This window comes from Ornithorhynchus anatinus, chromosome 1 (assembly GCF_004115215.2).
Source record: "Ornithorhynchus anatinus isolate Pmale09 chromosome 1, mOrnAna1.pri.v4, whole genome shotgun sequence".
NCBI classification, from domain to species: Eukaryota; Metazoa; Chordata; class Mammalia; order Monotremata; family Ornithorhynchidae; genus Ornithorhynchus; species Ornithorhynchus anatinus.
The window spans coordinates 114892732-114911532 of NC_041728.1; positions in this window are offsets into that span (position 1 = coordinate 114892732).

The following is an 18801-nucleotide window of genomic DNA, read 5'->3' on the forward strand; positions in this document are numbered from 1 at the left end:
AGTGCTTAACAATTACTATTATTATCATTATTATTATTAGAGTTGGACTTTCCCCGGTTAGGGTCTTTCACCAGACTTTTTTTTTAATGGTATTTGTTAAGCACTTACTATGTGCCAGGTGCTGAACAAAGCACTGGGGTAGATGCAAGCTAATCAGGTTGGACACCAGTCCCTGTCCCACATGGGACTCATGGTCTTCATCCCCATTTTACAGATGAGGTAAATGAGGCCCAGAAAAGTGAAGTGACTTGCTCAAAGTCACACGGCAGACAAGTGGCAGAGTAAGGATTAGAACCCAAGTCCTTCTGACTCCCAGGAGCGTGCTCTGTTCTGCTGTTCCTCTCCCCAGCTCCCTCGGGCTGATTTTCCTCTCCCAGCTGCTACTTTTCTGGACATTTCCCCCTCATCATTTGACAGGGCCTTAAGCCAGGGACATTCATTCAATCGTATTTATTGAGAGCTTACTGTATGCAGAGCACTGTACTAAGCACTTGGGAAAGTACAATAGAACAGTAAACAGCGACATTCCCTGCCCACAGTGAGCTTACGGCCTAGAGCTGGCGAGACAGACACGGATCCCCATAAATAAAGTTCCAGATATGTACGTAAACGCTGTGGGGCTGAGAGCGGGGAAAAGCAAAGGGAGCAAGACAGGGTGACGTAGAAGGGAGAGAGAGATCTGGGAAGGCCTCTAGAGGAGTTTCATTCAATCGTATTTACTGAGCGCTTACTGTGTGCAGAGCACTGTACTAAGCGCTTGGAAAGTACAATTCCGCAATAAATGTATCTTCAATAAGGCTGTGAAGCGGGGGAGAGTAACTGTTGGATTTGAGGAGGGACGGCGTTCCAGGCCCGAGGCAGGACGTGGGCTAGGGGTCGGTGACGAGACAGGAGAGATCGAGGCACAGTGAACAGGTTAGCACCTCAGGAAACACTATCAATCAATTAATCAATGGCATTTATTGAACACTGTGTGCAGACCCTATAGGATCAGAGAAACATATTCACTTTTCACTAAATGTTATGTGTAGTTTAATCGTAAACTCCTTGCGGGCAGGGAATGGGTCGATCGACTCTGTTACATTGTACTCTTCCAAGTGCTTAATACAGTGCTCTGCGCACAGTAAGCACTCAATAAATACAATTCATTGATTACTTGTGAGGCTACGGTACAGTAGCCCCCTCTCCCAGCCCCACAGCACATATGGATATATTTGTAATTTTATTGATTTGCATTTCATGTCTGTCTATCTGTATTGATGTCTGTCTCTGGCCCCATGCTGTCAGTTTATTGTGGGCAGGGATTGTCATTCTTTATTGTTGTACTGTACTTCCCCAAGCGCTTAGTACAGTGCTTTTCACAGCCTACTGTTGGGTAGAGATTGTCGTTGTTGTTGCCGAATTGTACTTTCCAAGCGCTTAGTACAGTGCTCTGCACACAGTAAATGCTCAATAAATACGAATGAATGAATGAATGAGTAAGCACTCAATAAATACGAATGAATGAATGAATGGACATGATCCCTGCCCTCGAGGAGCTTCCCATCTAGCGATCGAGGGCAAATCCCAGTAGACCGGTTACCAAGAAAATTGCTTCAAAACTTTCCTGTAAATTCAGCAAACTTTTAAAGGCCTTTTTTTTTTTTTTAATGCTTAAGAATCTCCTGGATTATTATCTCCCTCCCCTTCCCACTCAGAATCTCCTTACTCTTCCCCCTTTACCAAACAGACTTTGGGATCAAAGGCTTTTTGAAGCCCTACACCATTGAAACCCTGCACAAAAGCCCAAGAGACATAGCAATGAGTAATAATTTCATTAATGCTGGGCATCAGGAAATAGTCCTTTGAAAGACAAAACAAAGCAACCCTCTACTCTTGTGGGGTTCCGAAAAGGTCAGCGGAGCTAAAACATAATGGGATTGTGATAAAAGCGGGTGGTAAATGACATTATCCTTGGAGCTATCCAGTTTGATTAAGACCATACTTTCCCTTAGATCCAACTTTCCCTGGTCGACTCTATCCCTCTACTTGCCTCCATTAAGTTTTAGTAGGTGTGAATGGTCACATTTCTTTCTGGGAATTATATAAGAAATATCCATTTGCATTAGGCACACACTTCTCTTTTTGGCAAAGTTAGTAAAAAGTGGGGAGGCCACATGGATATGAATTTACTGTGAATCCAAGATGTCTTCGCCCTGGTGCTAGGGTTATTTTTCATATTTTAAGATGCTCATTTTCTCTACTGCAGGCTGACAGATATATCACAAGGAATTATGAAGTTACTTAATCATTCCTCCGCTGAGGACAAAAAAATTTCACAATTTATTAATGGATGTAATATCATAAAACCACTTTGAACTTTTAGCGAGGAAGGCTTTGGGGGATGATTAAATTTACTGATTCCGTTGGGTACAGTTTAAAAACTGACGTAACTCAAGTATAGACTGCTAGGAGGCTGGACAACCTTAAAGATGCAGATTCATGAACCCACAGTGAGCTAGTCTGCGGTCAAAACTTCCCCAGGACCAGAGCTATTCTAAGTTAAAAAGATGTTGAGAAAATATACCCTGATCTAAAATTCTAAATGGCCCTACAGCAGTTTTCAAAACAGAAATGATAAAAATGAAAACCCAACCCCCATCACTGTGTGAATAAGGTCTGTGGCCTCTGAAGCCTGGCCAAAAGGACACATTTTTCCCGTGTCCTACCATTCCATGGCCCTGACCTCAGGTCAGAACTGTGAAACTGCACTGAACAAAACGCTGCAAGGAGCAGACTTATAAAATAGAATTAATTTGATGAAATCATCAACAAACCTTCCCCCCCTCCCCTTTTTTAAATGGTCTTTGTTAAGCGCTTACGGTGTGCCAGGCAATATTCTATAAGCGCTGGAGTAGTTACGAGGTTGGACACGGTTCACATCCCACATGGGGCCCACAGTCTTAATACCCATTTTAAAGATGAGGTACCTGAGGCACAGACAACTGGGGAGAAAGGAGTGGATGTCGATGGTGAATTTATTATTATCATTATTAGTGATGATGGTATTTGAGCACTTACCATGTGTCAAGAACTGTTCTAAGCACTGGGGTAGATACAAACTAATCAGGTTGGACACACTCCCTGTCTCTTACGGGGCTCACGGTCTTAATCCGGCTCAGTGGAAAGAGCCCGGGCTTCGGAGTCAGAGGTCATGGGAATCTCGGCTCCGCCGCTTGTCAGCTGTGTGACTTTGGGCAAGTCACTTCACTTCTTGGTGCCTCAGTTCCCTCATCTGTAAAATGGGGATTAAGACTGTGAGCCTCATGTGGGACAACCTGATTACCCCGTATCTACCCCAGCGCTTAGAACAGTGCTCGGCATATAGTAAGCACTTAACAAATACCAACATTATTATCAATCCCCATTTTACAGATGAGGGAACCGAAGCACAGACGAGTGATGTGACTTGACCAAAGTCACACAGCAGACAAGTGGCAGAGTTGGAATTAGAACCCGGGTCCTTCTGACTCCCAGGCCCGTGATCTATCCACTAGATTACGCTACTTCTCCTATTTGAAAATGACTTGTTTTACTTTCACAGGGATCTCAGGCAGGGAACTGGTGAATATTTAATTCCCACCTGTGTATTCTCTCCCGGCACTTAGTACAGTGCTTAATGAAAAATAATAACCGTGGCATTTGTTAAGTGCTCATTACATGCCAAGCACTAATTAGTCCCACATGGGGCCCATAGTCTGAGTAGGAGGGAGAATAGGTATTGAACTTTCAATTTACAGATGAGGAAACTGAGGGACAGAGGAGTTAAGTGACTTGCCCAAGTTTACACAGCAGGCAAGTGGTGGAACTGGGGTTAGAACTCAAGTCCTCTGACTCCCAGGCCTGTGCTCTTTCCACTAGGCCACACTGCTTCTCCTAATACTACTAGAAATAGAAGTAGGTAGCATACTGAGACGCATTGTGGCCTAGTGGAAAGAAAAGTGGCCTCCTCTTCCTCCTCCTCCTCCCCTCTTCCTCTTCCTTTTCTTCCTCCTCCTTCTCCTCCTCCTCCTCCTCTTCTTCTGCTACTGCTGTTATCAATCAATCAATTGGCCAAACATTCTAAGGAGCTAGATTAAGGCACTATTCCCCTCGGGGGGGGTTGTGGGTTTGAATCTTCTTTTAATTTTCTGAGAAATAGCATGATATAGCGGATAGAGCCCGGGCCTGGGAGTAGAAGGCCATGGGTTCTAATCCCGGATTCACCACGTATCTGCTGTGTGACCTTGGGCAAGTCCCTTCGGTTTCCTGGGCCTCAGTTAACTCATCTGCGAAATGGAGATCGAGACTGTGAGCCCCTCGTGGGACGGGGGTTGGGTCCGACCCGATTTGCTTCATTCGTTCATGCATTCATTCAATCGTATTGATTGAGCGCTTACTGTGTGCAGAGCGCTCTACTAAGCACTTGGAAAGTACAATTCAGCAACAAAGAGAGAGAATCCCTGCCCCAAATGGGCTTACAGTCGAGAAGGAGGGAGACAGACAACAAAACAAGCAAACGGGCCTCAATAGCATCAATCTAAATATATAGAATTAAAGATATACACATCAAAACAAGTCAACAGGCATTAATATAAATGGAATTATAGTTATGTACATATATAACACAAGTGCCGTGGGGCGGGAAGGGGTGATAGAACAAAGGGAGCGAGTCGGGGTGCTGGGGAGGGGAGGGAGAGCTGAGGAAAAGGGGGGCTTAGTCTGGGAAGGCCTCCTGGAGGAGGTGAGCCTTCAGTAGGGCTTTAAAGGGGGGAAGTGTGATGCTCGCATCCACCGCAGCGCTTAGTACAGTTCCTGGCACGTAGTATTATTTATTGGTGCTTACTTTGTACGGAGCAACTCAGAACAGCGCTTTGCACATCGTAAACACTTAACAAATGCCATTATTATTATTACTAAGTCCTTGGGAAACTACAATATAACAATAAACGGACACCCAACCCGCCCACGGGAGGAGCTTACTTTACTACTTCCAAATCTCGGTGTAAGGTTTAGCAACTATTGTTTTAGCTATCCTAATGTATTAGGTAAAGATGGGCCCTAACCAGGTGCATTAAGGTGCCACTCTATAAGCCGTGTGGTAACCAAACAGTGTCCCCTGAGTGGCTCTGTAGGTTCCCCTATTTTCTGCAGAATACAAGCGTCTGAATCCTGCTGAGGGTGGGGCCGGCAGGGTGAACGCCACAAAGCCTAAAAAGTGAGGCGTAACAGGCACTTGTCAGAGGTGGCTGGCTACGAAACATTTTTGAGCCGTGCATCTACCACTTGCCTGAAATAGCATGCGGGGTCAAGATCCTAGGAGAAAGTTCTCAATTTTTTCATCCATTCATTCATTCAATAGTATTTATTGAGCGCTTGCTATGTGCAGAGCACTGTACTAATCGCTTGGAATGTACAAATCGGTAACAGATAGAGACGGTCCCTGCCCTCTGACGGGCTTACGGTCTAATCGGGGGAGACGGACAGGGGAGAACAATAAGCAATGAATAGAATATTTTCATGGTATTCGCTGAGCGTTTACAGTAGTGCCAGGCTACGTAGGGTAGATATAAGATAATCAGGTTGGACACTGTCCTTGCAGACTTAATCCCCATTTTACAGATGAGGTAATTGAGGCACAGAAAAGTTAAGTGATTCGCCCAAGCTCCCACAACAGACAGGTGACAGAGCCGAGACTAGAAGCCAGGTTCTTCTGACTCCGAGGCCGACGCTCCATCCGTTAGGCCGCGCCGCTTACGTACCATTTCTTAGGATAGTGTAGACTGTAAGCTCGTTGTGGGCAGGAGATGCGTCTGCTGGATCGTTCTGTGCTTTCCCAAGTGCTCAGTGCAGTGCTCTGCACATAGTAAGCACTCAATCAATACCACTGAAGGAACGACTAAAGAAGCGGCAAGGCCTAGTGAAAAGTTCACAGGTCCAAGAGTCAGGTAACCTGGGTTCTAATCCCTGCTGCACCACTTGTAATCTTGCCCGTTAACTCCAACGTATGCTCCCAAACACTTAGTACAGTGCTAAGCGCTTAAGAGAGACAGTGATAAATAAATGAATGAATAAATACTCTATGCAGAGCACTGTACTAAGTGCATAGAGTATTTATTTATTACTGTCTCTCTTAAGCACTTAGGACTGCCCTAAATGCTGGGGTGGATACAAGCAAATCGGGTCAGATACAGTCCGTGTCCCCCGTGGGGCTCACAGTCTCAATCCCCATTTTACAGATGAGGTAACCGAGGCCCAGAGACGTGAAGTGACTTGCCCAAGGTCACAGAGTGGAAAAGTGGCAGAGCCGGGATTAGAACCCATGACCTTCTGACTCCCAGGCCGGTGCGCGATACACTGCGCCGTGCTGCTTCTCACGCTTGAGTAAGCACCTGGTCAATACTATTGAATGACTGACTGGCAAGTGCCCCAGAGCTGGGGAGAGGCAGAGCTGTATGATAAAATACAGTTTTGTGGGGAGCAGTGTTGCCTAGTGGATAGCGCCCGGGCCTGGAGTCAGAAGGACCTGGGTTCTAATCCTGGATCTGACACAATAATAATAATAATGATGTCGGTATTTGTTAAGCGCTTACTATGTACAGAGCACCGTTCTAAGCGCTGGGGTAGACACACGGGAATCAGGTTGTCCCACGTGGGGCTCACGGTCTTCATCCCCATTTTACAGATGAGGTCACTGAGGCGCCGAGAAGTGAAGTGACTCGCCCACGGTCACACGGTTGACAAGTGGCAGCGCCGGGATTCGAACTCATGACCTCTGACTCCAAAGCCCATGCTCTTCCCACTGAGCCACGCTGCTTCTCCGCTCTGTGACCTCGGGAAGTCGCTGCGCTTCTCTGTGCCTTAGTTCCCTCGCCTGTGAAATGGGGATCAGGACTGTGAACTCCATGCAGGGCTTGTGCTTAATACATGTGCCTCACACATAGTAAGCGCTTAACCGATACCCCAGGGGTTATTTTATCATTAGGGGCAGAATCCCAGCTCGGGCTACAGCTACCAGTTTGGTGACCCCAGGATAATTCACAGCCCCAGACCAGGAGTGGACAGGATGACTGCGTCAGCCTCCTCGCTGACCTCCCAGCCTCCTGCCTCTCCCCACTTTAGTCTTTACTTCAGTCTGCTGCCCGCTTCATTTTCTCGACAAAAACCATTCAGAACAACCGTGCCTCAGCTACCTCATCTGTAAAATGGGGAAGAAGACTGGGAGCCCCACGTGGGACAACCTGATTACCTCGCCTCTCCCCCGGTGCTTAGAACAGTGGTTGGCACGTAGTAAGCGCTTAACAAATACCAACATGAGAAGCGGCGGGGCTCAGTGGAAAGAGCCCGGGCTCGGGAGTCAGAGGTCATGGGTTCTAATCCCGGCTCCTCCGCTCGTCAGCTGTGTGACCCTGGGCGAGTCACTTCACTTCTCCGTGCCTCAGTTACCTCATCTGTAAAATGGGATTGAAGACTGTGAGCCCCACATGGGGCAACCTGATTACCTTGTTTCTACCCCAGCGCTTAGAACGGTGCTTGGCACATAGTAAGCGCTTAACAAATACCAACATTTTTATTATTCTTATGTCACCTCACTCCTCAAAAAACTCCAATGGTTGCCCACCCAGCTCCCCGTCAGACAAGAACTCATCACCATTGGCTCCGCCACCTTGCCCTCTCCTACCTCACCTCACTACTCTCCTTCGTCGATTCATTCATTCGCTCGTATTTATCGACCTCTTACTATGTGCAGAGCACTGTACTAAGCGCTTGGGCGATTACAGTCCAACAGTGAACTGACAGATTCCCTGCCCACAATGAGCTTGGAGTCCAGATGGGGGGAGGCAGACATGAATACAAATTCATTCATTCAGTAGTATTTATTGAGCGCTTACTACGCGCAGAGCACTGTACTAAGCGCTTGGAATGTACAAAATGAATAAACGTAAAGATATGTACCTAAGTGTTTTGGGGCTGGGGAGGGGGAGGAGCAAAGGGAGCAAGTCAGGGTGACGGAGAAGGGAGTGGGAGATGAGGAAAGGTGGGGCTTAGTCTGGGCAGGCCTCTTGGAGGAGATGGGCCTTCAATTCATTCAATCATAATAATAATGATAATAATAATGTCGGTACTTGGTAAGAGCTTACTATGTGCAGAGCACTGTTCTAAGCACTGGGGGAGATGCAGGGTAATCAGGCTGCCCCACGTGAGGCTCACAGTTAATCCCCATTTTACAGATGTGGTAACTGAGGCCCAGAGAAGCGAAGTGACTCGCCCACAGTCACCCAGCTGACAAGTGGCAGAGCCGGGAGTCGAACCCATGACCTCTGACTCCGAAGCCCAGGCTCTTTCCACTGAGCCGCATTTACCGAGCGCTTACTACGTGTAGAGCACTGTCCTAAATGCTTGGGAAGTACAATTCGGCAACAGAGGCAATCCCTACCCAACAGAGGGCTCACGTTCCATAAGGCTTCGAAGAGGGGGAAGAGTAATTGTCTGTGGGATTTGAGGAGGGAGGGCGTTCCAGGCTAGAGGCGGGACGTGGGCGAGGGGTAGGTGGTGAGACAGCCATGATGGAGGCACAGTGAGCAGGCTAACCCTAGAGGAGTGAAGCGTGAGGGCTGCGTGGTAGAAGAAGAGAATCGAGGTGAGGTAGGAGGGGGTGAGATGATGGAGCGCTTTAAAGCTGAAGGTGAAGAGTTGTTGTTCGATGTGGAGGCGGATGGGCAACCCCTGGAGTTTTTTGAGGAATGGGGTGACTGTCCTGAACATTTTTGCAGAAAAATGACCCAGGCAGCAGAGTGCAATATGGACAGGAGTGGGGAGAGGCAGGAGGCTGGGAGGTCAGCAAGGAGGCCGAGGCGGTAATGGAGGCAGGATAGGATGAGTATTCACGCGGTAGCGATTTGGATGGATGGATGCACGTGAGCAGTCTGAGGTGGTGGGAGGACATCGGAGTAGAGCTGTCTTGAAGGCGGGAGGAGATGCGAGACCGGAGAGAGGCAAACGGATCGGATCCTTCTACAACCCAGCCTGCACACCTCGCTCCTCGGGCGCTAACCTTCTCACTGTGCCTCCGTCTCGCCCATCTCACAGCCCGCCCCTAGCCCACATCCTGCCTCTGGCCCGGAACGCCCTCCCGCCTCAGATCCCACAGACAATTACTGGCTCCCGCTTGGGCGCCTTACTGACGGCACACCGTCTCCAAGAGGCCTTCCCGGACTGAGTCCCTCCTTTCCTCTCCTCCCGCTCCCTTCTGTGTCGCCCTGACTTGCTCCCTTTGTTCCTTTCCCTCCCCAGCCCCGAGGCACTTATGTATCTATCTGTAATTTTATTTATTCGTTCTGATGTCTATCTCCCCCCCCCCCCAAACTGTAAACTCATTGTGGTCAGGGAATGTGTTTGTTTACGGTTGTAATGTACTCTCCCAGCGCTTAGTACGGCGATCTGCACGCCGTAAGTGTTCAATGAATACGATTGAATGATAATAATGGTATTTGTTAAGTGCCTATTATGTACCGCACCAAGCGCTGGGGTGGATTGGACACGGTCCCCGTCCCACGGGGGGCTCACGGTCTGGATCCCCGTTTTGCAGATGGGATAAGTGAGGCTCGGAGAAGTTAAGTGACCTGGCCAAGGTCACGCAGCAGACCAGTGGCAGAGAATGAATGAAATGGTGGTGGTTAAAGGATAGCAGTATCATTTACTGGGCGTCCACCTTATGTGGTGCGCTGTACGGGGTTGGGGTGGGGGGAGTTGGAAGGTACAGAATAAAGATACGTTGTGTTCATTGCCCATGACAAGTTTACCCTTTAATGGGGGAGGCAAACAATATGAAATTATTTACAACTGAAGTGGTCTCGTCTTGTTTCTTTCAGTTTTGTCTCCCCCGTTTAGACTGTAGACCCGTTGCTGGGCAGGGATTGCCTCTCTTTGTTGTCGAACTGTTATTTTCCAAGTGCTTAGTACAGTGCTCTGCACACAGTAAGCGCTCAGTAAATACGATCGAATGGATAAATGAATGAATGACAGTTCAAGCCGGAGGGGAGGGCGAGGGGTCGGTGATAAAAGAGATGAGAAAAGAGCTCAATTACTAGGTTAGCGTGAAAGAATGAATCATGTAAGCTGACGTGCAGTGGGAGGAGAAAGTGGATCAGTCGAAAGGAGAGACCTTTTGAGCGCCTTAATTTAACTGATATTATTTAACTGGTTCTCACTGTGGGCAGAGCATGGAACTAAGTGCTTGGAAGAGTACAATATAATAGATTTGTAGTCATGATCCCTGCCCTCGAGGATCTGATAATCTAGTGGGAGAGGCAGATGATAAAACAAATTATAGATAGGGGGAAGGAATAGTGTTTAAAGATACATAAGTCGGGGGTGGGGAGAGGGGAGAGGAGTGTGAGTTCTCAAGTGCTTATGTGAATCATTAAGTTAGTCATCATCATCAACAGTTGTGTCACCTGTGGGACTGTCCAAGAGCGTTCAAATAGAGAAGATAAGTCTCCTTTAATTGAGAAGACTGTAGTTGACCGAGGGAGAGAGCTGTTATAAATAATCAACATAAGGGGATGAATGAACATCGCTCATTCACTCGTTCATTTAATTGTATTTCTTGAGCGCTTACTGTGTGCAGAGAACTACACTAAGAGCTTGGAAAGTATAGTTCAACAACACTGAGAGACAATCCTCGCCCGTAACGGGGCCACGGTAAGGAGGGAGACAGGCGTCGGAACAAGTAAGCAGACATCATTAGCGTCAATATAAATAAATGTAATAACGTTGGTATTTGTTAAGCGCTTACTATGTGCCGAGCACTGTTCTAAGCGCTGGGATGGATACAAGGGAATCAGGTCGTCCCACGTGGGGCTCACAGTTTTAATCCCCATTTTACAGATGAGGGAGCTGAGGCACCGAGAAGTGAAGTGACTTGCCCAAAGTCACACGGCTGACAGGTGGCAGAGCCGGGATTAGAACCCGTGAGCTCCGACTCCGAAGCCCGTGCTCTTTCCACTGAGCCACGCTAAATATAATTATCGATATATTAATACACATCAGAACAAGTGAGCAGGCATTAACTTCTCTGTGCCTCAGTTACCTCATCTGTAAAATGGGCATTAAGACTGTGAGCCTCACGTGGGACAACCCGATTCGCCTGTATAATAATATTGGTATTTGTTCAGCGCTTACTATGTGCCGAGCACTGTTCGAAGCGCTGGGGCAGATACAGGGGAATCAGGTCGTCCCATGTGGGGCTCACAGTCTTCATCCCCATTTTACAGATGAGGTAACTGAGGCACTGAGAAGTCAAGTGACTTGCCCAAAGTCACACAGCTGACGAGTGGCGGAGCCGGGATTCCCTGTATCTCCCCCAGCGATTAGAACAGTGCTCTGCACATAATAAGTGCTTAACAAATGCCAACGTTATTATTATTATTATAATAAATAGAATTACGGATATGTACATCTATACACACTCCTTCCTTCACTCCTTCCACTAGGCAAGGAAAAATGGTATGAGGGCAGAGTAAGAGAGAGGGTTGGGGAAGAAGCTGGGGTTTTGCCTTGGGTACAGAAATATTCAGGCATGAATAAGGGGCTCTTCCTCCGGGGGATAGGCCATTCACGAGACTGAAAGCTCCCTCTAGATTGCAAGCTCCTTGTCGTCGAGGAGCACGTCTACCAACTCTTTTTATTCGGTAGTATTTATTGAGCACGTACTATGTGCACTGCACTGTACTAAGCGCTTGGAATGTACGGTTCGGCGATAGAGGCAATCCCCGCCCAATGACGGGCTCACGGTCTAGACTGTAAGCTCCTTGTGGGCAGGGAAAGCATCTGCCAACTCTATTGTATTAGCTCCAGTGCTTAGTACAGTGCTCTGCACTCAGGAGGCACTCAAGAAGTACAATTCGACCGACTGATTGAAATGCTTTGCACATGGAAGGGCTCAATAAATGCTGATGATGGTATTTGTTAAGTGCCCACTCTGTGCCAAGCACTGTCGAATGAATATACGAAGAAATACCCCCGATGGATTGAAATCAGGACTCCTGGGATCGAATCCCAGTTTAGTAACTCCTTGGGAACTAGGCCCAGATGGAATATTCTTCATACGTCCTCCGCGTATCCCCTTTTGACGGCCCACGGCTCCCTTCCTCCTACAGTCTCCCTCTTCTTTCCGAAGAAAAGGGAAAACAAAAAAAGCGTACATACACCTGCCTTTTCCTTTTTTTTTCTAGAACAACGGTTCCCCGAGGGCAGTACACTTCATGTTAGAGAGCTTAGTAATAAAGCACGTATGATTGCCTCAGCACAGTTCTCGCTCTCGGTTGTCACGTCGATTCCCTAAAATCTCTCTGCGGTACAGATTAATTCCTGGCAAATTCCTCCTACCTCCCACTTTCAGCGTTAATGTGGATGTGAAGTCTCCAGCTACCAAGCTGGTTTCCAGGTTTCCTTGGCAAGGAAACCTAATCCAGTTGCAAAAGATGTAATGGACAAAGCTTGCCAAGAAGTTCGCTCCGCTTCCTAGAAGAGCTGGCGAAAGCTGGATTTTAGGGATTTGGGTAATCTTTAAAACTATAGAGAAGCAGGAGACCAGAAAAATGACTCTGCCCGCATCACCCGCCGATCCGACGGCCTGACCCTGAGCTCGGAGGGCATGACCCACTTTTCCGCCTCAGCCGAGCCGTCCCCCGCTTTCACTGTGCTGAGGCCCGGTCTTGGTCCGGGCAGGATGCGGGACTCGTGCAGGATAACCCCGGCAACTTGTGCTACTTCTCCTTCTGCCCACCCTCAGCCACGGACGTCGAGACCAGTGAGCGGGTGGAATTTTGATCAGGCGTTCCCGTTGAGTTTCAGTTGAGTACTGCTGGTATCTGACCGAGTTTCAAGACCCAGTCTTCGGGGACATTTCAGATGCAGTTAATTTAGAAATCTCCCCCCGCCCCGGCCCCACCCATCTTTTAAGCCTGAGAATCTGCTTGTCTTTTCTTCCCTTTTCCGCTTTGGAAATTGGACACAAACTGAGGGAGAGCTATGTCTGGAAAGCCACGGAGCCTTCCGGAAGCCAGGCCACGCTCGGGCCCATGCTCTGTCCATGAGACAACACTTTCCTGAAGCGATCTGGCCTAGTGAATAGAATACTTAGGTGTCAGAAGGACCTAGGTTCTAATTCTGGCTCTGCCACTTTTCTGCTATTGGTCCTTGGATTAATCACTTCGCTTCTCTGGGCCTCAGTTATCTCATCTGGAAAATGGGGTTTAAGACTATGAGCCCTGTGTGGGACAGGGACTGTGTTCGACCTGATTAGCTTGTACCTACCCCAGTGCTTAGTACAGTACGCGGCACATAGTAAGCGCTTAACGCGTACCACTAATAATAATAGTGTTGGTGTTTGTCAAGCGCTTACTATGTGCCGAGCACTGTTCTAAGCGCCGGGGTAGACACAGGGGAATCAGGTTGTCCCACTTGGGGCTCACAGTCTTAATCCCCATTTTACAGATGAGGTAACTGAAGCACCGAGAAGTGACTTGCCCAAAGTCACACAGCCGACAAGTGGCCGAGCTGGGATTTGAACCCATGACCTCTGACGCCAAAACCCATGCTCTTTCCACTGAGCCACGTCAAGGTTACCTGAACTGCCTCTCCTTCAGGGCAGGTGTTGATCTTTGTCAGGCCTGTTTCAGGTCAATAAAGATGTCTTTGTTCACACCTTTGCCGAGCTGTGAGTACTGTGTCTCTTCTGTAGAATTTCAGGGGACCGGTGGAAGAAGACGGAGTAAAGGTGGGTCGGGAGAGCAGGTTGGGGCATGGAGGACTGGTCCTTTCAAAAGAATAATGATAATAATAATAATAATGTTGGCATTTGTTAAGTGCTTACTATGTGCAGAGCACCGTTCTAAGCGCTGGGGTAGATACAAGGTCATCAGGTCGTCCCCCGTGAGGCTCACAGTTAATCCCCATTTTCCAGATGAGGTCACTGAGGCACAGAGAAGTGAAGTGACTTGCCCACGGTCGCACAGCCGACGAGCGGCGGAGACGGGATGAGAATCCCCGACCTCCGACTCCCAAGCCCGGGCTCTTTCCGCTAAGCCACGCTGAAGTGAAGTGACTCGCCCACAGTCACCCAGCTGACAGGTGGCAGAGCCGGGAGTCGAACCCGTGACCCCTGACTCCGAAGCCCGGGCTCTTTCCACTGAGCCGCGATCCAGTGGGACAGCCAGACATTAAAAAAGATTATAGGTAGTATAAAGCTCTGTGCATAAATAGAATGAAGCTATGTGCATACGTGCTCGGGGGATTCATTCATTCAATCGTATTTATTGAGCGCTTACTACGTGCAGAGCACTGTACTAAGCGCTCGGAACGGACAGTTCGGCAACAGATAGAGACAATCCCTGCCCGACGACGGGCTCACAGTCTAGACGACACGGGATGGCATGACATGGGGACGTTGGGGAAGGGCAGAAACTCCAAGATGCTTCCTGCTTCTGTTCAGGATAGGGTAAGGGGAAAGGCGGTGATGAGCACTTTAACCTAGTGGAAGGAGCGCAGGTTTAGGAGTGAGAGCTCCTGGCTTCTAATCCTAGCTCTGCAACCCGCCTGCTGTTTGACAGATCCTTTAATTTTCCCGTCCCTCGGTTTTATCATTTGGATTTCAGCGTGGCTCAGTGGAAAGAGCCCCGGCTTGGGAGTCAGAGGTCATGGGTTCGAATCCCGGCTCTGCCACTTGGCAGCCGTGTGACCGTGGGCGAGTCACTTCACTTCTCTGGGCCTCAGTGACCTCATCTGGAAAATGGGGATGAAGACTGGGAGCCCCACGGGGGACAATCTGATTACCTGTATCTACCCCGGCGCTTAGAACGGTGCTCTGCACATAGTAAGCGCTTAACAGACACCAACATCATTATCATTATTATTATTTGTACCCTTTATTCATCCCTCCCTCAGCCCCACAGCACTTAGGTACGTATCTGTAATTTATTTTATTTATTTTAATGTCTGTCTCCCCCTCTGGATTGTAAACTCCTTGCGAACAGTGAACGTGTCTATCATCTCTGTTCATTCATTCAGTCAGTCAGTCAGTCAGTCAGTCAGTCAGTCAGTCAGTCAGTCATTCGTATTTATTGAGCACTTACGGTGTGCAGAACACTGTATTAAGCGCTTGGAAAGTACAATTAGGCAACAGATAGAGACAATCCCTACCCAACAGTGGGCTCACAATCTAGACGGGGGAGACAGACAACAAAACCAAACCAGTAGACAGGCATCAATAGCATCAAAATAGATAAATAGAACCATAGATGAATGATAATTAATATCAGTAATTAAATAGAGCAGTACATACGGACAATTCTATGCAAGTGCTGTGGGGAGGGGAGGAGGTAGAACAGAGGGAGGGAGTAGGGGTGATAGGGAGGGGAGGGCGGGGCAGAGGGAAAAGGAGAGCTCAGTCTGGGAAGGCCTCCTGGAGGAGGTGAGCTCTCAGTAGGGCTTTGAAGAGGGGAAGAGAATTAGTTTGGCGGAGGGGAGGAGGGAGGGCGTTCCGGGACCGCGGGAGGACGTGGGCCGGGGGTCGACGGCGGGACAGGCTGGAACGAGGCACGGTGAGGAGGTGGGCGGCAGAGCAGCGAAGCGTGCGGGCTGGGCTGTAGAAGGAGAGAAGGGAGGTGAGGTAGAAGGGGGCAAGGCGATGGAGAGCTCTGAAGTCAGGAGTGAGGAGTTTTTGTTTTATGCAAAGGTTGAGAGGCAACCACTGGAGGTTTTTGAGGAGGGGAGTGACGTGGCCAGAGCGTTTCTGTAGGAAGATAATAATGTAGGTATTCGTTAAGCGCTTACTATGTGCAGAGCACTGTTCTAAGCTCTGGGGAAGATACAGGGTCATCAGCTTGTCCCACGTGAGGCTCACAGTTAATCCCCATTTTACAGATGAGGGAACTGAGACACAGAGCTGTGAAGTGACTTGCCCACGGTCACACAGCTGACAAGCGGCAGAGCCGGGATTCGAATCCATGATCTCTGACTCCCAAGCCCGGGCTCTTTCCGCTGAGCCACGCTGCTTCTCCGAGCCGCGGAATGAAGCAGAGACCGGAGCGGGGAGAGCCAGGAGGATGGGAGATCAGAGAGGAGGCTGATGCAGTAATCCAGTCGCGATATTATGGGAGATTGCACCGGCAAGGTAGCGGTTTGGGTGGAGAGGAACAGGACACATCTTGGCGATGTTGTGAAGATGAGACCGGGAGGTTCTGGTGACGGATCGGATGTGTGGGGTGAACGAGAGAGCCGAGTCAAGGACGACACCGAGGTTGCGGGCCCGTGAGACGGGAAGGACGGTCGCGCCGTCCGCGGTGACGGGAAAGTCAGGGAGAGGACGGGGTTTGGGAGGGAAGATGAGGAGCTCAGTCTTGGACATGATGAGTTTTAGGGGGCGGGCCGACGTCCAGGTGGGGACGTCCCGAAGGCCGGAGGAGATGCGGGCCTGGAGGGAGGGAGAGAGAACGGGGGAGGAGATGTAGATCTGGGTGTCATCTGCGTAGAGATGACAGTCGAAGCCGTGGGAGCGAATGAGTTCACCGAGGGAGTGAGTGTAGATGGAGAAGAGAAGGGGACCAAGAAGTGATCTTTGAGGAACCCCTACAGTTAGGGGATGGGACGGGGAGGGGGAGCCCGCGAAGGAGACCGAGAATGACCGGCCAGAGAGGTTGAGAGGAGAACCGGGAGAGGACGGAGTCCGTGAAGCCAAGGTTGGATAACGTGTCGAGGAGGGGCTGGTCGACAGTGTCAAAGGCAGCTTGTCACGCTCAGTACACTCGATGGATAAAATGAGGATTAAAAACCTGTCGTGCTTCCCTCTTGGACTGTGAGCCCCATGTGGGACGGGGACTGTGTCTGATCTGATTGTATCATACCTACTCCAGTGCGTGGCACAGAGGAAGCACTTATCAACCTCCGCACAAAACGAAGACTTCTCACTCTAGGCTTCGAGGCTGTCCATCCCCTTGCCCCCTCCCACCTCTCCTCCCTTCTCTCTTTCCACCGCCCACCCCGCACGCTCCGCTCCTCCGCCGCCCACCTCCTCGCCGTCCCCCGGTCTCGCCTATCCCGCCCTCGACCCATGGGCCACGTCCTCCCGCGGTCCCGGAACGCCCTCCCTCCTCGCCTCCGCCAAACTCATTCTCTTCCCCTCTTCAAATCCCTACTTAAAGCTCACCTCCTCCGAGAGGCCTTGCCAGACTGAGCTCCCCTTTTCCCTCTACCCCCCTTCACCCCTCCGCAGCTAAACCCTCTTCTCCCCCCTTTCCCTCCGCTCCTCCCCCTCTCCCGTCCCATCCCCTCGGCACCGTACTCGTCCGCTCGACTGTCTATATCTTCATCACCCTGTCTATTTTGTTTAATGAGATGTACATCACTCCGATTCTGTTTATTTGCTATTGTTTTAATATGTTCTTCCCCTTGACTCTATTTATTGCCACTGTTCCTGTCTGTCCGTCTCCCCCGATGAGACTGTAAGCCCATCAAAGGGCAGGGACTGTCTCTACCTGTTGGCGATTTGTACATTCCAAGGGCTTAGTAAAGTGCTCTGCACATAGTAAGCGCTCAATAAATACTATTGAATGAATGATTAGCACATACCGTATTTATTATTATTAGTTGCCCAGCCCAGAGTGAGGACTCTGCAGTCCGTGCAGACTTCTCAGGCATATGCTCAGCGCTTGCTCTCCCTCCTACTTAGACTGTGAGTCCCATGTGGGATCTGATTGTCTCCTATCTACCCCACAACTTGACATAGGGTAAGCACTGAACGAATATCATTATTCGTCTTGATGTCTGTCTTCTCCCTTCTAGACTGTGAGCCCGCCGAGGGCGGGGATTCTCTCTGTGGCCGAATTGTACTTTCCAAGCGCTTAGTACAGTGCCCTGCACACAGTAAGCGCTCAGTAAATACGATCGAATGAATGAATCATTCGCATTATTCCTCTGGGAGATTCAGTCAGTCAACCGTGTTTATTGAGTGCTTACTGTGTGTATGGTGCTGTACTAAATGCTTGGGAGATTATGAAACGTAACAACAAACAGACATATTCCCCGCCCGTAACGGGTGTACAGTCTAGAGGGAAGGACAGACATTAATAAAAATACATAAATTACTAAAGTGCTGGAGGGAGGATGAGTTAAAAGGAGCAATTCAGGGTGACGAAGAAGTGGGAGAAGAGGAAAGGTGGGACTTAGTCTGGGAAGGCCTCTTGGAGGAGATGGGCCTGCGGTAAGGCTTTGGAGAAGCGGGGAAGGGTCGTCGTCCGGCGGATTTGAGGAGGAAAGGTGTTTCAGGCCAGAGGCAGGACGCGGGCCAGGGGATGGCGGCGGGACAGGTGGGATGGAGGCCCGGTGAGAAGGATTTTAATGATAACGTTGGTATTTGTTAAGCGCTTACTATGTGCAGAGCACTGTTCTAAGTGCTGGGGGAGATTCAAAGTCATCAGGTCGTCCCACATGAGGCTCACAGTCTTCATCCCCGTTTTACAGAGGAGGTAACTGAGGCCCAGAGAAGCGAAGTGACTCGCCCGCAGTCACACAGCTGACAAGTGGCAGAGCCGGGAGTCGGACCCATGACCGCTGACTCCCAAGCCCGGGCTCTTTCCACTGAGCTGGGTGAGCCAACCGTGTGGGCTGTAGAACCGTGAGAAGCAGCAGCGTGGCTCAGTTGAAAGAGCCTGGGCTTGGGAGTCAGAGGTCGTGAGTTCGAATTCCGGCTCCGCCCCTGGTCAGCTGTGTGACTGTGGGCAA